We start from the raw sequence: 20,988 nt of genomic DNA on the forward strand, positions 1-20,988 counted from the left end.
GCTCCAACCTCTCTCTTCTCTAATAAGGAATACAGACTTTCCAGTTCAGTTAGACTGCATTTTTCTGATACTTTCAGTCTCATTTACTATGATTCTAATCTGGAAAACTGTCAAAGGAAAGGAGCAGAAAGGGAGGCAGAAAACAGGCATCTGATCTAATATAAGACTAGGTGCTATGAGGCACACGACTACAAATCTAGACTCATTTCCTTGTTAAAACATATGACACCATACATTAAATAATAGTGATATAGGGCATCTGGATTTCAAAAAGACATTTGGCAAAGTTTCAGGACAGGGAGCACAGTGAAGGCATGGAGCCTGGATAAGATTGTGTGGTTAGAATAATTCAAATCTGACAGTACCTGGAAGGTGTTGGTTAATGACTCACCCACATTTTATAGAAAGAGTTCTAATTTTAACCCTGTTCTATTCATCAAATTTATCATCACTTACAGTGGGGCATGATACTAATTTTGCAGCTGGCTGAATTCATCTAGAGCAATGCTAGGCACTTAATAATTGTTCAATAAACGTTGAACTTAATTGAGGGGAAATTTGACAGAAACCTGACACAATCACCATTGTAAATTGGTTCATTAAGCTGAAAAAATGTAAAACTATGAATACAATAGTATTGAAAGGGTAAATGAATTTTATGCACTTGGACACAAGTAATCAATGACACAAGTATAAGATTGAGAAAGCTCAATTTAACATATTTTTCAAATGTTAAAAAGAACCAAAACTACAAGCTAAATATGATTGACAGCTTGCTTCCTTCTCCCTACAAAATTAATACAGGATACACACTGTCATATACCAATCAAGAGGAGTAGTAGCTTGTTCACCTCTATCCAGTGTAGAAAACATCTGGAAACTGTTTCATGCCATGAGTCACTTTTAAAGAGGATCACTAATCAACAGACCACATTGTCAAGGGAATTAAGATTGCTATACAGCTGACTTAGCAGTGGTGATGACCTTGGATTATCTGGGTAGACCCAGCAAAATTACAAGTGTCTATAAATGTGAAAGAGGAAGGCAGAAAACAGGACCAAAGTGATAGCAATATAAAAAGACTATGCCCTGTTACATGATGTTGAATTTATAACTGAGTTCTTGACCACAGGTAATTTATAGTTTTGTGTTAGAAAATGACTGGATAGACAACTTCAGTATCTCTTTAAAGATACTCCATCAGTGCCTCCTTACAATCCTTATCATCAGGAACAGACACACAGTAGTTAGGGATTGAACATACAGTTTCTGTGGTAATACAATTCTATCTATATTCACTATGTAACTGAACATATCCCAGTTTCTGGGGTTGAGTACATGGGTATATTTGTGGGGCCACTTTTTGCCTATCACAAAACTCAAGAAGTGTTGTTGAAAAATGAATGAATGCTAAGGAAGTCATGCTTGTAGGAAAACTCAAAAGAAATCCTTAGTTCAGTCTGGTACATCCAGGAAAGAGTCCTAGAAAACTCATGTGAATGAATAAAAAGTTAGGAAAGGAATAGAAAAATTATTAAATACTACACAGTCAAACGTTCAAATTGCAAGTGAAAAGTTAAAGCTCATGGAGATAAAACAACTTGTATAGAATCAATTCTCCCTAGGCTTTGTCTAAAGTCAACTGTATTGCTCAACTCCTGGCCTACCACAGGCAAATGCTGACACTGGGAGAAGGCAAAGATAACATACAGTAGATAACAGAAGACATTCTCCTTATCAGACAACATGTCCTCTGGGAATTTGGGAAACAAATTAAGGGTGCGAGCCTCTTTTTTTTTTTTTTTTTTTTTCATCTACAGAATGGTATAAAACAGCTTCTGTGTCATAGTATTATTGTTAAGTATTAAAAAATATATGAACTTAGTCTCTTCTGCATAGTAATAAATATACAATAAGTAAATTATTATTACTAGTGTTCTTTTTGGTGCTGGGGATTGAACTTAGAGCCCCAGGCATGCTAAACTCATGCTCTTCTAGTGAGTTATACCTCTGCCTGTACTATAAGAAATTTTAAATACATCTATTATAAAGCAATTGAACATTTGCCTACAGCATGTCTTTAATCTGGATACCAGGACACAGAAAAAAATGAGATGGTTTCTATCACTCTGGACTACAGTCTGTGCAGAGTCCCAAGCCTACATAGATGCCTGGGGAGCAATGAGCCAGCATGTCTGGTGTCAGAGAGTACCTGCTACAGAATTCCTGCATTTTATTACCACGCAGTATTGAGCCCCAGTGCTGTTCGGTATTCTAGGTTTTCAAAGGATGTTACAAATCTAAATATTTGCAATAAGTTTTGACTCTGGAAATTCCTATCAAACACATCTATAGACCACATCTAGCCATGGCTTGGTTCTGACCTCTATGAAGAGGTCCTGGAGAAAAGCACTGGGCTATCAATCAGCAGTTCTTAGTCTAGAGCTCCAGATAGGACTCAGGGTCTATGGATGAGCAGGGAAAAAAGACCTCCTTATTTTAATTTATTTACATAGCCCATATATTTCTCTATACATATTTATATATTTAGAACTAGAAAATAAATTATATATCTGCTATACTTTGGATCTTGAATGCTCTGCCAAAGCCCATGAGTTGAAGGCTTGGTTTCTCACCAGTGGTGTTAGGAGTGGGAGTGGAAATTTTAGGAGTGGAGCAGGGTCAGTGGAAGCGACAACAAGGGTATGGCTATGAAAGAGATACCGGGGCCTTACGCCCTTCTTTTTCTCTCTCCCTGCTTCCTAGCTGCCACGAGGTAAGCAGCTCTTCCATCATGAGCACCCACCATCATGTGCTATGCTGCTTCAGGCTCAAAGGCAATGAGACCAAGAAATCATGAGCTGAAATGCTCCAACCTGTGAGCCCAAGTAACCCTATTCTCCTCAGAAGTTGATTTTCTCAGGTATGTAATGGAAACTGACAACATAATACTTTATTTTTGCTCATTCTATGAGAAATTATCACTTCTTATTTACAAACACCCCAGGTATTAGGTGTACCTGTAAATATCGTACCTGTAAATGCAGTATTTTCATTTCACATTGCAGTGTGCCAGCATCTCAAAATATCTTCTATGTTCATCGCTACTTTGAAATGATGTAAACTCTAGAGCCATTCTACATTTTAATGTTAAATATGTTAACGAAGAAACATATAACCACGCTAACATGGATGTGCTTTCATTTTAACATTTTGTTGATTGTATTTCATCATATTTGGGTACCTTTTAATCTTGTTTAACAATTTAGAAGGACTATTCTGAGACAGATTCCATATGCTTCACTCATCTGCAAAAGGGACTGGTGGTATGCATTACACAAACATGCATGCCCAACCAGCACCACCACCACACTGTACCAACCACAAGCTCTTGGACAAAATATCAGGAATAAAGGAGAAGGAGAGACAAAAGTTTACTCCAAACTATTTGATAAAATATTGGATGTGACCATGTGGCACTTAGCTGTCTTTAACTGTCACAGAGGTATCCTCGTTATCTCCCTCAGGCCTCTTAGGTACGTACTATGGTTAGTCTACTCAGCAACCAGGAGTGATGGCCTCCTATTGTCAAACTGCTATTCTGTTGAGCATCCCCAGGAACAACAGTTTGATCTGCAAATAGGCCACACTGGAATGTAAACTGTATAGTTAGAGATGCAGTTCTTTTGTGTGAGGTCTTATTAGGCTGAGGAGTTTCTGCTGGCTTCTTCCCCTTCCTGCTTAACTCAAGTTTCTTGCTGCTGGATGATGATCTCTGCTTATTTGCAAATCTGAGAGATGTGCTTGACCTCCTCCCCTCGTGGCTGCCTGCTCTGCTTGCTGCACTTTGCAAGTCTGACCTCGATTGTGGGTTTATTCAGTACCAGGAGACTGAAGTTGGCCCTTAACATTCCTAGGTCTTATGTGTCTGAAATCTTTAGTCTGGCTTTACGAATGATCTGAATGTATAACACTAGCTCCTGAATGGTAATGTAGGTTTGGTAATAAACTAAAATATAAATCAGGAGCTATGTGAGATTATTTTGAATAAAGCCCTGTTGCAACAAATCTTCAAGAATAATCTTAGTTTGCACAAAATTGAATTTCAGACCTCAACCTATATCCACTTCCTCGAGCTATGAAATTCTCCAGATATGTACTTAAATAATGCTAGCAACTTGTCTTCAGATGGTACTCATAAAGAAAATTGCTTCTACAAACCTCTTTCTTCAAATACCTTGATACCCCCTTAAATTCCAGATACATGAATATCCCCCTAAGCAGTGATAGCAAATCGTTTAGAGACAAATGTCCAAACTGCAACCCAAAACTAATTTATTTATCACAAAGAACCAACTTACAATTAAACCTGAATACCAATGTTTCAGTTTAAAAAAAAACTCATACATTAACATCTTTTGTCTTAAAAGAGAAAAAAAATGCATGTGTCATAGGTACACCACCATTGCTCTAAATTATACACACAGGGATCCCCATATTTATCAATAGTTCCCAAGGACACAGGTTTTTACTTCTTTTGTACAAAGTAGCATCTCCAGCCTAGAGTATGATAGGTACTTAAAAATACTAGTTGATTTAATAAATGAATTAATGGAATCTACATAGTTATAATTAAAATGCTTACTTCAAAAGTGATTGAAAGGATTATTTGAGATGCCATGTGTGAAAACACTGATAACCTCTTGTCATGTATAAGTGAATAAATTAGATCCACTAGGGCTATAAACTGTGAAAACCTACTGTCCCATCTTCTAGAGTGCTAGAATTATAGGTGAGCACCACCACACCTGCTCAGCTACAACTTGTTCTAAGCAAAGTGTGCAATTAAAATATTTTCTGCTTGCTGCTATAATATTCTGTGTTTATTACAGTATTTCAGGCAATCCCAACTTCCCAATGTTCAGTGCCTTCACAATATCCTGTGTAATACATACAATATCCTGTGTAATACATTTCACATGATTAAGTGTTTTGTTTTGTCTTTGGCAACACTAAGACTTAAACACAGGGTCTTATGTATGCTGGGAAAGTGTTCTACCTTTGAGGTGTATACCCAGCTCCTTTTATTGCATTTTGAGATAAGATCTCACAAAGGTGCTCGGGCCATATACAACCTTACCTGACAATATAATTGGTTTTGAAGATTTGCCTATCTTTAATCCAGTCATTGGACACTTCCTAGCATTGCCTATCCACCATCAAAACATCTTTCTGGTGGTATAGATTTTCTCTGTGCTAAAAAGCTGTATTGAGAAGCTACATATATGTCATATTATCAGTGGATTACTATTTACTGCGGTATGTTTCCTGGCGCTGCTGTACTTTTTACTACAAGCAGCTACTTCAATCATATTGGCAGGGCAACACTGCCCCTTCCAATATTGTTTCATAGTATACGATGTCAGCAGCTTCCTGCAGAAATTCAGCCACAGTGACACATAATGTAATGAACTATTTTTGCCCCTGCTCCTTCCTGGTGCAGTAGGAGATTTGGGGAATTGTCCCTTCTCTCTCTCTCAAAAAAGGGGACTGCCTCAGGTAGTCTAGTCATTTTGGTATCTAAAAGAACAGTGATGCTGAGTTTTTTCTAATATGCTCCATATGAAATGAATCTGGTTGAAAGAGAAATCTATACCATATTTAAGATATTATACTATCTTCCTCACACTTAAATCAGAGTTTTTTGAGATTTTGATTTGTTTTCTGAGATGGGGTCTTTCTGACAGACCTTAAACTCACATTCTCTGACTATAGTTACTGGTTAGCTCAGATGACAAGCACGGGTCACTGTGTCCAGCTAAGATTAAACTCTTAATGACAGTAGAGAAATTTGGGAACCAAAAGATATGATGTGTGTGCGTGTGTGTGTGTGTGTGTGTGTGTGTGTGTGATGATGGTACACAGACTTTGTGAAAAAAAACAAAGTGATTTTTAAGCAAAGACCAAGGAAGTATTCTACAAAGAATGCTAAGTAAATCTTAAATTGTACAGTGTACTTTAAACTGCACAGTGCATCTGATTATCTTTCCACTCTTCGGGTGTTGTGACACTTTGGAATGACTGTCCAGGCCACTTATTACTATTACACAATTCTGTCTCAGGCTTCAGTGAGTGTAGCCTGGGTTCATCAGGATGACCATTTTCACAATTGCAAAGAAAGATCTAAATTCCCATTTTTGGTAGAGAAGTTAATTCCTATTTGATATTCTTCCAACAATACAAAAGCATAGACATTACTAGACTTCCTATTAAGTAACATTAAATATGCATGTCCCAAGATGAACTTGTAATGCTATTATTCAGTCACTCGGGGCTGGTGCATTTACACACACATGCCAGGGAAACATTAAATTGCTGCACGGATGATACCTTCCCACACAGCTGAGTAGCTTTAAGCAAATAAATAAACAAATAGATTTTCTTTCTTTCTTTTTTGTTTTTGAGACAAATTCTCTTTTTTTGTACCAGAGATCAAACTTACAACCTAGTGCTTACCAGGCAGGCACTTATACCACTGAGCTAAATCTCTGGCCCATGAAATGAATTCTCATTAAGCCAGGCTAGTCTCAATTGTCTGGAATCCTTCTGTCTCAACCTCGTGTGCGCTAAGATTAAAGACATGAACCATAATGCCAGCTAACCACTTCCTGATTGTGTTCCAGCCAAAGGGGAATATTGCCAAAAGGCTTGTCTGGTACGTGGTGACCATTCAGGAACACAGAGTACATACAGGTAGTTCAGCTATCTTCAATATCTACCCCCTGAATAATGGCCTAAATTTCATTATGAGCTTAAAAATAAGCCACAGGCTGGTGACTTTTATCACTTTTTAGTTTAAACATGACCTGTAAATCACCTTACTCCTCACCCTAGAATTTATCTTTCTTTCACTTAAATCATGACATAGTGACTATTTTTATACTTTCATGTGTGATAAGCAAAAAAATTAGCCAGAGCATGGCTCTCATCTTTAAATTCTATTGAGGAAATAAATGAAGATTTATTCTTTACAGTAATGCTTCTTCTATTTGCTAAAAAAATGACAAGAATTGATAATAATTTAAGTCTATATAATTTATTGTCTTATTTGCAATCATGCTGATATGCTAATCTCAGACTATCCTTTCTACAAAGGGAACTAAGCCTCAGAATGCAAGCAAAGGGACTTGTTCAATTTTTGTTGACACCGATTTTTGTTCTGACAAAAATCAAGCCATTTTTTTGTGTGTGTGACTAGTGACTTTGACCAAAAAATATGAAAAACATAAAAACACAGCAGTGGCCCAAGCCTGGAGACAGTGGCAACTGTTTTTTACTTTTATACTACCTCATGATAACTTTTCTTTAAAAATATTAAGAGGCTTGTAAGGTTCGTGGCTCTTTCTAAAAGGATAGCTTGAAGAATGATTCACCTCTGACTGAAAATTTAAAAGCCCTGGGAATACTTATAAATGGGCATATTTATCAATTCAGAAGATAAAAAATTTATGCTTTTCACATCCATAGAGTTAAGTGTGTTTACCACCTTGGAGAACCAAGGAATGTTATTGATGATAGCAGTCACATGGTTACTCCTGGCCAGATGCTTGGGCAAGGAGACACAGAGCAGCTGAGCAAACACTGGAGTTACATGCAAATCAAGAGCACTGACTGGCTGAGAGCTGCTGCGGGAGGGGTGGTGAGCCACTCTGGGGGGTCCCAGGGAGTCTCACAGTTAAATGGTCTCTGGGTGTTGGGTGTCAGAAGCCACTCTGGGGGGTCCCAGGGAGTTCTCACAGTTAAATGGTCTCTGGGTGTTGGGTGTCAGAAGCCTGAGAAATGCGCTGGCTATTGACTGTTGATGGACCTTGTGCTAGCACAGTGAGATTCCCAAAGCAGCAAGGTCCCAGGCCCACAGCCCATACCTTCTAAGACACTTGATGCTTGGTGCTAAGTTTAGGGAACTGCTCCTCAAGACTCCCATGGCTGTCCCATAGTAGTTTGGGCCCCAAATCACTTCCTGCTACATTTCCTTTCTCTACCTCCATGTCTAAAATTGTGATGGGGCATGAAAAGTAACATCATGAGCCAAACAATACACTCTATTTAAAAAGACTCTGCTAATATCCTTCAGTAAAGAATAATTTGACCTGTAATTTCAAAGGCTGGGCTACAAATTTTCAAAATGCCCAAAAGACCACAGAATGAGGTGGTACAAAGTACAGTGTGTGAAAAATGGACAGAGGAAGTGTCAGAAGGGCCTAAACGAACAGGCCTCTACTTGGAAGAGGGAGCTTGTAAGTCTTTTCCTGAAGATACTCTGCTCTAGGCAAGACTTTTACATAGCAGAGAAGTATGAGGCAAGGTTGTCCAGCTGTAACTACTGCTTACATTAACCCTGTAAAGATTAATTTTACCAATTCATAATTGGTTTATATTATTAAATATGGTTAGACTTTGCATTTTGTCAGTATAGTTGATATTAATAAAATAGTTTCAAACTAAAGTTATCAAATACTTGAATATATTACTATTCTAAACATTCTTGGCAAGAATCCAATTGAAAGGCACCATTTTCTTCTTTTCTATCATATGCATGCATGTGTTCTTGCACACACAGCACTCAAGAAAGGTTGAAAAGAGAAAGATGAGTAAGGAAAACACTCCAGGAAAAAGTGGGGCAGAGTTAGAAATGCAAATAAACTTACAGCTGAAATGATGTGATTAATAAAGTAGCCAAAGAATGGTCCTCAAACATCAAAGTCATGCAAAAAGCAGGGACATTTTCCAAAGCCCCATGTAGAATAAGGGAATCATTTTGCTGTACCCACTACAACAATATACACAAAACTAGTCTTCCTTTCTAGTCATAACAAAAATTACTTGAAACATACACATAGTGAAGGAAAGAATTTTGGTTTTGAATATTGAGGATTCAAAGAGAGTCTATTTCCTCTGAAGGATGAAAATCTACTCTCTCTTTCTGTGTGTGTATAACACATTCTGAGAATATAAGTAAAGATTCATTTTTGTCTCTCTCTCTTTTAACTTAAAACCTGAAATAATTTAGTCTTCTTGCAATTTTTTAGAAGACTGTAAATATTCACAGTATTAGGCATGTATCTACCAGAGACAAAAGAGCAAGACTAGAAATTTTAAATTAATAGAAGTTTTTTTCTGAGCAAAGAACTCATGAGTGAAGTGTGTGATGGCTTGGAAAAACAGAGTAGAGTATGTTATACATTAATTAATGCTGCCTATAAAGTTATAAACTGGATTTTAAATCCATCTTGTGACAATGACCAGGCAGACTAGCTGGAATAGGATGCTGCAGTGACTTCAGTCATATATGCCCCTCTCAAGTGGGATTGGTGGGGAGTGCCTGACCCGGGTAACGCCGCAGACTAAGACACAGTAGGCTAGCCCAAACCAGGTCCCGGCACCTGGCAGTGCACCCTAATGCAGTGAAGCCTTCAGTAGGTTGACTGACCTGGAGGGGCAGACCCAGCATAGGCTGCCCAGGTTTGGGACTCCCTAGAACACTGCAGTGGGCAGGAACACCTAGCCAGCATGATTCAAACAAATTGTAACCGACAAAGAAAGAAACTGGGCCTCTTATATACGCTTGTATGGAAGGAACAAAAAGTATGGGAAGAGAGAGCAACAACAAAGGGTCTTCATTCCTCAATCCTGAGAACACTGATCCAGGAAAGGTAAATGCAAAGGAAAGTGAGGACAGAAAACATGCAATATCAGGCATGGCACCAAGAGACATAAAGTAATATCTCTGATACCTCATAGACAAGTTCAAAAGTGAAGTATTTAAGCAAGTAAAGCAAGATATAAGTAGAATAGTTAAAGAAATGCTAAGCACCTCCCAAGAAAAAACAGATGGTAGAATGGAAGAACAGAAAAAAAGGGGAGAATTATTTGATGGAGAAAATAGAGAAAATGTAGAATACATGAAGCAGGTTCAAAGAGATTACCAGGAAATGAAAAACTCTATTGAAAGCTGGCATAACAACTTGAAAGAAACTAAGGATAGATTATCTGAACTGGAGGACAGAATTGTAATGTGGGACCATGAAAGAAAAACTCCTTAAAAATAACAAGGAAACAAGCAGTAACAATACAATGGCTAGAAGATGATAAGAGGATCTATAACTTAAGAATTAAAAATGTAAAGGAAGAAGCAGGGATACAAATATGAACTGCAAAGGCTATTCGCAGAAATAATCAAGGAGAACTTCCCCAAAATAGGAAAGGATAAAGATAGAGACAGGTCTATGAGGCATACAGGACCCCAGCCACCTACAACCCAAACAGAACTACACCCAGGCATATAATAATCAAAATTCCAGAAAACCAATATAAGAACAGAATATTAAAAGCCATCAGAGACAAGAAACAGATCACTTACAAAGGAACACCCATCAGAATTACAGCAGACTTCTTGGCACAAACCATCAAATCATGAAGAGCGTGGGGTGCAATAATTCAAGTTTTGAAAGACAATAACCTCCAGCCAAGATTGATATATCCTGCTCAACTGTCCCTAGAAATTAATGGAGAAACAAGGTGCTTCTAGGATAAAGAGGAACTAGGGGAATTTGCAACCACCAATTCAACTCTACAGACAATACAGCAGGACATTCTAATAGAGAAAAATACCAAGATTCCAGAAACAGTGGCAGAGAGGCCACAATGAATGGAGCAGAAAGCGAAATGAACAAGACAAACTAATGACAGAAAAAGAGCTCAACAGAAATGAGGCAGAGAAGGTTGGATGGTATGAACAGCTATTTTAAAGAAAAGAAGACATCACAATAGCTAGTGCTGATTTAATATCATCTTGTTTTGAAGTCCCATCAAGCTTTTGTTCTTCTGTCTCCATTGGTCTTAACATGTTGTATCTTATTGGATTTTATTATAGGTGGTAATATAAACAAAAAACTTTCATAGACAAGGAGATAATTCAGAAACAATTGTTCATTTTCTGTTAGTTGGTTCTAAATACCCTGTAATACTGTCATTCTCTTGAATGGTTTTACATTGTCTTGATATGTTTGATGCCACTGTATATGAAGTTATACTCAAAAGATTTTAAGGAAAGAGACACTATGCTAACTACTTTTATGTCGGGATATCTTGTAGTAAAACACTATTTTGCTTAAATGGTTATGTGCTGACCTGTGCTGTTTTGTTGTTATGTCCTCTTTTATCTCAATCTCCTTTTTTATTATTTATTTTTTTATTTTATATTTTTAATTAAGGGAAAAATGAATAAAAAATAGCAGGATGTATTATAGTAACCCACTTTGACTTCATATTAACTTGACTTGAAATCCTGTATTGTTCTCACCATTTTGTTTTGACTGATTTTATTCTATTCTGTTTTGCTTGATAGCACCAAGTTTGAGAGTACAGGCAACAACTGTGAAGACAATAAGATTCACTATGATGCCCATTCTGGTTTGACTATTATCTTCTTTTGAAGTCCTGTAATGTCTCCAATGTTTTGGTTTTATTGGTTTTGCTCAATTTTATTATTACTGATGATAAAGACAATTCAGGAGGTATTATGGTAACCATTGTTGATCACCTTGTATTCTGTTTTTACATCATATACTATGTCCATCCTTTTGATTTGACTGACTCTGTTTTATTATGTCACATTTGGTTTTAGTCTCCTCAAAAAAAAAAAAATAAGAAGAACTATCGGAGTAATAAAACCCAAAATGTGTAATTGTCATTGTAAAAAAGAGAGGAAAAGGAAGTTCTCTAAAGAATATAACTACTTGTATATTTAAGTATATAAGATAGATAACCGTATCACTGAATTTTTGTTGATCACTGAACAGAACTGTTTGAAGTCTCACTGTTTGAATGTCCACTTTATATGCTTTAATTTTGTAAGTTGGACAACTATTTCTAAGATGACAATATGTAATCTATTAACTAGTGATTTCCTACTGTTTATTTTTTTTAATTCTGTATAACTTGTACCCTTTTCCTGTGTTTTTCTTTTTCTCCTTAAATAAAATTTTAAAAAATAATTTATATATTATTGTCACAAAAATCTTTAATCTGTACATATTCACAAGAAAATAAACATACAACTTACAGGATTTTTCCATAAGCAATTAGCTCTGATCATTCAAAATTGATAAAACTGTAAAAGATAACAGAAATTATTCTAGATCAAATAACTCAAAGAGGCATATGACCACATATAATACACAATCTATTATTTGATCCCAAATAAAAAAAAACTATAATAAAATATGTTTTGGGGACACTTGAAGAAACCTGAAGATAGGTTCTATATTTGATGTTATTGATGCAATATTAAATTACTTTAATGGTTTTACTGAAGGTTATCTTTATTACTTAAGAGAAAAGATCATGCTGTCTATAAATTGCTTTCAGTATATTTTATATACATATATATAGACACAAAGAGGGAGAAAGGAAAGAGAATGCTACAAAATATTAAGAATTGAACGTAAGTAGACATTCTGAAATTTTGCTGCGCAATTTTTTTAACCCACTTGTTTGAGGACACTAGCTTACTGAAATGTAAATAAGAGCAATTTCTCATAGAAGTGATTAATGTAATGCATAAAAGAACCTTAAATATATAAATAGATCTCAGCACTGAACGTCATTGGCCATAAAGAAAAGGTAACTAGATACTATATGCTTTTAAAAGGAATAGATCACTACTATGAAGTAAGTAGTCTTGCCAAAAAATACCAAACCTGACCCAGGCAAAATTTCCAGGTCAGTCATTCTTAAATAGCAGCAGAATCAGGATCACCCAAAAGGCTTGTGATATAAGATTAATAGCCTGCAGAGTCAGTTTCTGATTTCTTAGGCTTGGGGTGATTCTCAATAGTTTTGATTTCTAGTAAGTAGTAATGCTAGGACTGTAGTCCACATCAACTATTTGAGAACAGCTTCCTTAGGTCAACCCACTAATTATGGAACTACAAAAGACATATGAACACATTAAATACTACCTTGGTGACACTATCAACAAAAGTAAATTTTGAGTAAGTCTAAAGGGGAAAAATTCTGCATTTTAAAAAATAAATAAATTGCAACTTAAATAAAAATGAAAGAAAACATAGGCTGAAAGAGATTTACATAGTACAGCAATTAATTGCAACATACAAAACTATACTTGAATTCTTTTTAAAAAGTTATTTTTTTAGATAAAAATGTTAAAATATTTATGTATGAAATTAAAAAGTAAAAGGCTTAGACCATGCTTGGGCTGACTAGGGAAGAACCAGGCACAAGCCCTCTCCTGTGAGTAGGTGCCATTTTGTGGGCTGTGGGGAAGGAGAACAAATAGTTAACAAAAAGCTAAGATCTCTGGGAGTGATGATCTTAAACCCTCCCCGAGCCCACATACCTGTGCTGGAACTCATCTTGTGCAACCCCAGTTCCCAGGATTGAAAGAAGGTCACTGAGCATAGGCCAGCTAGTGCCAAAACATGCAGAGTCCAGCCTAGTGTGGCTAGAAGCTGGACAGGAACTTAATGGCTGGGAGCATTGAGGCTCTAGAGGTTTCGTGGGGCCAACTAGACTATGCCCAGTGACCTTCAATCAGGGGAGCTGAGGGCATATGAGTCCCAGGAACCAAAAGTGTAGGAGGTGACTTCCAACAAACCCAGGGGAAGCTTTGGAACATCACTTGAAACATGGAAATATAGAAAAATGACAAGAAAAAAGGCCAAAATGCAATCTCAAACCTCCAGCCCATCCCAAGAAAGCGTAGGAGCCATGTACATAGAAGAAAATATAAACCATACACCTAAAATGCCTGAAATAATAGGAACTGAAATAAAGAAACAACTCTGGGAACCTCTAAAGGAATTCATATTAGAAATAATCTCCCAGGTAAAAGAAAAAATGATAAAAGTAAAGAAAGAAATGCTGAACACATCTAAACAAGACACAGTTAAAAAATTAAAATAACAATGCAAAAAGATAGAATCCCTGGATGAACAATATAAGAAACAAAAAATACATCAAGCAGATTAAAAGAGATATACAGGAAATAAAAAATTCCATTGAAAGTTGTCAAAACAACCTCAACAAGGGGCTGGGGATTTAGCTCAGCAGCATAAGCATCTGCCTTGCAAGCAGGCAGTCGTGAGTTCAATTACTGGTACCGATAAAAAGAAAAAAGACAAAAAAAAAAAAAAACAACCTCAACAAAAGTGAAGATAGAATTTCAGACCTTAAAGACAGATTGCAACTAGTTAGACAGGAAAGATCTTTTAAAAAATAACAAGAAACCAGAAAACAAAAATTCAACAGCTACAAGATGATGCAAAGAAAAACAATGTAAGATTGACAGGGATAAATGAAAAAGAAGGGCACAACACAAATGACATCAAGAGGCTATTTACAGAAGTAATAGCTGAAAATGTCCCAAACATATAGAACGGAATCTGACATATAGATTAGTGAAGCATATATAATTCCAAATAGCCATAACCAAAATAAAATGACACCCAGACATATAATAATCACCATCCCAGAAATCCAACATAAGAATACAATATTAAAAGCTGTTAGAGACAAAAGACAGGTCACCTATAAAGGAAAACCTATCAGAATCACAGCAGTCTTCTCAACACAAACAATGAAGTCAAGAAGAGCATAGAGCAAAGTATTTCAGATCCTAAAGGTAAACAACTTCCCACCTAGACTAATGAACCCTGCAAACCTGTCCTTCAAAATGGATGGTGAAATAAGATACTTCCATGAAAAAGAACAGCTGAAGAACTTCATGATCACCAAGCCAACCCTGCAAAGAATACTAAAAGACATTCTAGATACACAGGAAAAACCCACTAAGCAAGGCAGACAATTAAACAGAATGGAAAGGTAAAGATACAACAGCAGAAAGATAAGATGTCAACAATAAACTAATATATAACAGTTATAACCATTAATGGAAATGGCCTCAATTCACCAATTAAAATAAACAGACTGTCAGACTGGATCAAGAAACAACATCCAACCATATGCTGTCTACAAGAAACCCATCTAACCCAAAGGAAACTCGGAAAGACTGAAAGTCAAAGGATGGAAAACAATAATTCTTGCAACAGAAACTGAAAAAAAAAAGTGGGGGTAGCTATTCTGTTTGCAGACGATGTGAACTTCAAACCAAGAATGATCCTAAGAGATAAAGAAAGTCACTACATACTGGTTAGGGGAAAAACTTCAAGAGGAAGAGATAACTATCTTAAATATATATGCACCAAATTCCAGAGCACCCAGTTACATAAAGCAAGTATTAATAGAAATGAAAAATCAAATAAGCAATAACACAGTTATAATGGGAGACTTTAACACACCATTGACACCAACAGACAGATCAACTAGACAGAAAATCAGCAAAGAAATAACAGAACTAAATCACACCTGTGAACAGACTTGATAAATGTATACAGATTGTTCCATCCAACAACATCAGAATACACATTCTTCTCAGCAGTACTTGGGACATTCTCTAAAATAGACCATTTATTAACCCACAGAACATATTTAAGTAAATGCAAGAGTTGAAATTATCCCACACACCTTATCAAATTGTCTGGCAATTAAACTAGAAATTAATGATAAAAGAAACTGCAAAAACCCCACAAACACATGGAAATTGAATAATACACTCTTTAGCAATCAGTGGATCACAAAGGAAATTAAAGAAAAAGTTAAAAAATAACTACAAGCAAATGAAAATACAAATGCAACTTACCAGAATCTGTGGGATGCAATGAAAGTGGTCCTTAGAGGAAAATTTATTGTACTGAGTTCCCACATCAGGAAAACAGAATGAAAACAAATTAAAAACCCTCATGCTACACCTCAAACATGTAGCACAAGAAGAGCAAGTTAAGCCCAAAGCCAAAAGAAGGGAGGAAGTCATAAAAATCAGAGCAGAAATTAACACAACAAAGACTAAGAAAACAATCCAAAGAATCAATGTATCAAACAGTTGGTTCTTTGAAAGAATAAATAAAATTCATAAGCCCTAGCCAACCTTATTTTAAAAAGGAAAGAAAAAGCTCAGATTCATGCAATAAGGAATGAAAAAGGTGAAACCACTACAGACTCTGGAAATATAGATCATCAACATCAGCATCAAAAACCTCTACTCTTATAGGTTCAATAACATAGAAGAAAGGGACAGATTCCTAGAAGCATATGAAGTGCCAAAACTAGGTTAAGAAGATGTAAAACTGCTGCATAATCCAAGTTCTATTAATTAAATTGAAAATGTAACTAAGTTCTTACCCAAAGAAGAGCCCAGACCCAGACAGATTCACTGAGGAATTCTACAAGAAATACAAAGAAGACTTAATGCTGACACTCCTCAAACTCTTCAATGAAGTCAAAAAAGAAGCAATTCTTCCAAGGTAATTCCTGGAAGCAAGTATTACTCTAGTACCAAAACCTGAGAAAGACCCAACTAAAAAAGAGAACTACAAACCAATCTCCCTAATGAACATAATTGCAAAAGCTCTCAATAAAATATTGGCAAATAGGATGCAGCAAATCATCAAGATTACACACCATGAACAAGTGGGATTGGTTCAATATATGCAAATCAATAAATGTAATCCACCATATCAATAGAGCCAAAAGTAAGTATCACATGATCATTTCTATAGATGCAGAAAAAGCTTTGATAAGGTTCAACATTCATTCATGATAAGAACCTTACAGAAAATTGGAATAGATGGCCTTTACCTTAATATGATGAAGGCCATCTATGACAAACAAATAGCCAGCATCATATTAAATGGCGAAAACTAAAGATCTTTACCTTAAAATCAGGCACAAGTCAAAGATGTGTCTTATCACCACTCCTATTCAACATAGTACTGGAAATACTAGGCGGAGCAATTAGACAAGAGAGACAAATGAAAGGAGTAAAGACAATAAAAGAGGAAGTTAAATTGTCATTATTTGCAGATGAGAGGATACACTACATATAAGACTCCCAAAATTCCATTGAAAGACTCCTAGATATAATAAATAAATTCAGCAATGTAGCTGGATAGAAAGTCAATACTCAAAAATCAGTAGCATTCTTACACATTAACAACAAAATCACTGAGAGAGAAATAAAGGGAAGCAACACCCTTCACACTGGCATCCAAAAAAATGAAATACTTAGGAATTAATCTCACAACAGAAGTAAAAGATCTACACAGGGAAAATTATAATGCCCTGAAAAAAGAAATTGAAGACGATCTCAGACAATGGAAAAACATCCCTTGTTCATGGATAGGAAGAATAAATACTATTAAAATGGCCATTCTCCCAAAACTGTTATACAGATTCATTGCAATCCCAATGAAAATACCACTAACATACCTCATAGACCTAGAGAAATCACTCCTAAAATTCATTTGGAACCAGAAGAGACCTAGAATAGCAAAGGTAATTCTAAGCAGTGAAGGCAAGGCAGAAGGCATCACAATCCCTGACTTAAACTTATACTACAAAGCAACTCCAGTAAAATCAATATGGTATCTGAAGATCAACGGAATAGATTAGAAGATACAACGACAACTGCAAACACACTCAATCACCTTATCTTTGATAAACAGGCCAAACATGTTCACTGGAAGAATGACAGTCTCTTTAATAAATGGAAAAACTGGCTCTCCATATGCTGAAAACCAAAATTAGACTCATGCCTATCACCATGTACTAAACTAAAATCTCAATGGATCAAAGATCTAAATATTAAAACAGAAACAGTAAATCTATTGGAAGACAAATTAGGTAAAAATCTTGAAGACATAGGGGCAGGCAGAGAATTCATGAACAGGAATCAAACTGCACAGGAAATACTTCCAGAATCAATAACTGGGATCACGGCTTATTTAAGAGTTTCTGCATGTAGAAAGAAATCTCCAGCATAGTGAAAAGAAAACCCACAACCTGGGAAAAAAATCTTAGTGAACTGTCCCTCATACAAAGGACTTCTGTCGAAAACAGAAAACTCTTTAGAGTTAAAAAAAAAAAAATCAGACCTCCGAAATTCAAAGACCCAATCCAAAAATGGGCATCTGAGATGAATACACAATTCTCAGATGAAGAAATACAAGTAGCAAATAAATGTATGTAAAAATGTTCATCATCATGAGTCATTAGAGAAATGTAAAGTGAAACCACACTGAGATTCCATCTCACTCCAGAAAGAATGGCCAGGATCAAGAAAACTACCAACAACAAATGCTGGAGAAGCTGTGGGGGAAAAGGAACTCTCCTGCACTATCGGTGGGAGTGTAGACTGGTACAACCACTGTGGAGGTCAGTCTGGAGATTCCTCAAAAAGCTGGGATTGGAAGTCCCATTTGACCAAGTTATTCCACTTCTAGGCATATTTCCAGAAGACCTGAAAACATCATACAACAGTGACATATGTGCATCCATGTTTATAGCAGCACAATTTGTAATAGCCAGATCTTGGGAACAACCTGAGTAAGTGTCCATCAACTGTGGAATGGATAAAAAAAGTTGTAGTATTTTTATACAATGGAGTACTACCCAGCTATAAAGAATGATCACATTGAAATATTTATAAATAAATGGATGCAACTTGAGACCATACTCATAAGTGAAATAATTCAAACTCACTTATATAAATACCATATAGTCTCCCTAGTGTAAATAACGGTAAGAGTATATAAGATTTTGTCATAATCATGGTTCCCCCATTACATTGCCTTGAAGCCTTATAATGTTTTCATTAATTAGTTGGAAAGATTTTATTCTGGCTTGATTTTTATTATCTGTGATGGTATGAACAGCTATTTTGAAGAAAATAAGACATTATGGCAGCCATTGCTGATTTAACATCATCTTAAGTCCCACCATGCTTTTGTTTTTCTATTTCAATTGGTTCTATCATGTTGTGTCTTATTGGATTTTAATATGTGTGATAGTATAAACAAATTTTATATGGAAAATGAGATAATATAGTAGCCATTGTTCATTTTCTGTATTTGGTTCTGAATGCCCTGTGATACTTTCATTCTCTTGAATGGTTTTATATTATTTTGTTATGTTTGATATTATTGTATGTGAAGGTATGCTCAACTATTTCAAAGAAAGAGACATTATGGTAGCTACTGTTGATAAGTTGTCTTGTGGTGAAGTACTGTGTTGCTTACATTGTTCTGTTCTTATCTCCTTTATTCTGTGCTCTTTTGTCTTAATCTCTTTAATATAAAAAATAAATAAAAGTTCTCCTCCTCCTGAAAAAAAAAAAAAAAGCTAACACCTCCTGTGAGTTAGTGTCATGAGTGGACTTACTGGAAGAGAGCCAGACATCAGCCCTCACCTGTGAGTTGGCACCATTTGCAGACTGTAGGGAAGGAGAACAAGAAGTCAACAAGAAGCTAAGATCTCTTGTGAGTCCATGCCATTCACATGCTGACTGAAGGAGAGATACATGCCAGTCCCTTCTGGCGTGCAGTCAGGGAAAGCAGAAGAGCCCACACCCTCCCCTCCATAAGAGACTGGCTGATTTGGAAAAACACAGCCTGCAATGATAGCTAGTGAGGTAAGACAGCATGTAATGTTTATAGTATTTAGTTTTTCACTGACTTTGCAGACCTAAAGCCAGTATTCTGATCGTCTATTCAAAGAATAATACACAATTTATCACATATGGGGGAATCTCCTTCTGAAGGTGGTGGCCATTGTTAATTCCCTATTGTTTTGAAATCTTATATCATTCTCATTTTTTGGTCAAGTTTTATTCTGTTTTATCTTGTTTGATTTTGTTGTATCTGATGCATGAGCAGCTATTTCAAATATAACAAGATGTACTATGGTAGCCATTATGGATTTACTATTATTTTGTTTTGAAATTCTGTATTGCATTCATTGTTTTATTTTATTGTCTTTATTCTTGGTTTATTGGTTTCTGTTTTGTTTTATTTTACTATGTCTTAAGGTATTGGCTGCTACTTTAAAGACAAGAGGCATTATAGTAACCATTGTTGATTTCTAATTACCTTGTTTTGAAATCCTGTGTCACTTACACTGTCTTGTTTTGATTGGCTTTTTTCTATTTTAGTCTTCTTGATTTTATTCTCTCTAAAATAAATTTTTTAAAAAAGCAAAAGGCTCACTAAAAATCTAAGAGTAAGTCTATAATTCTTAATAGATTTGCTTGTTTTCATTTTCTAGTGACAATATTTTTTATTTTTACCTGTTTCATCTTTAAATTTCTTGTTTGACTTTTCTTGTTCTGTTGTTAATTCTCTTTTTCTTGGCTAATGACTCAGTTCTTAGAAATCTGAGATATCCATCACAATTATGTGTACAGTTAAATTCTCTTTGTATTAGTGCCAGCTTAAGTCTGTCCCCAAGTTCAAGGGACACTTACGTTGATTTCTTATTATTTTGACATTTTAAATGTCAAAGTACTATGACATCAAACAAGTCCACATTCAGTATAAGTTGTTTTTAAATGAGATGCTTGAAATACAAAAATTAGTTTGCTTTAATTGTGAGACTATCACATATCAAGAGAATATAAGGAATGTATAGCTTAAAGAATAACAGTAAACCAGCTGTGGTGGCACACACTTGTAATCCTGAGTAACAGAGAGACTGAGCCAGAAGATTCCTAATTTGAGGCCAGCTTGGGGAATTTAGTGAGACCTTATATCAAAATAGAAAGGGCTGGGAATGTAGCTCAGTGACTGAGTTCTTGCCTAACATGTCCAGAAATCTGAATTCAATCCCAAGTAATACAAGAAAAGAAAACTTATCTGTCCATCAGCCAGTTTAGGAAATAGGTAATTCCCATTACTCAGGAAAATCACTTTGTGCACATCTAACTCACTGCACCTCACTACTCTCTGAAAGTAACCACTCAGCTGAACTTCACAGAAGTTAGCCCCTGCAGAACTATATGGTTGCATTGCTGAATGC

At 35.9% G+C, this 20,988-nt stretch overlaps 1 long non-coding RNA gene across 1 annotated transcript in view; it reads right to left on the reverse strand.

The window, feature by feature from the left end:
- Window positions 1-20,988, reverse strand: part of LOC106028804 (uncharacterized) — a 78,871-nt gene that overhangs the window by 26,500 nt on the left and 31,383 nt on the right. The gene's annotated exons all lie outside the window — the stretch shown is intronic.

The sequence above is a fragment of the Cavia porcellus genome, unplaced genomic scaffold (genome assembly GCF_034190915.1).
Source record: "Cavia porcellus strain 051 isolate PalLab524CR breed Dunkin Hartley unplaced genomic scaffold, mCavPor4.1 scaffold_2, whole genome shotgun sequence".
In the NCBI taxonomy this organism is placed as follows: Eukaryota; Metazoa; Chordata; class Mammalia; order Rodentia; family Caviidae; genus Cavia; species Cavia porcellus.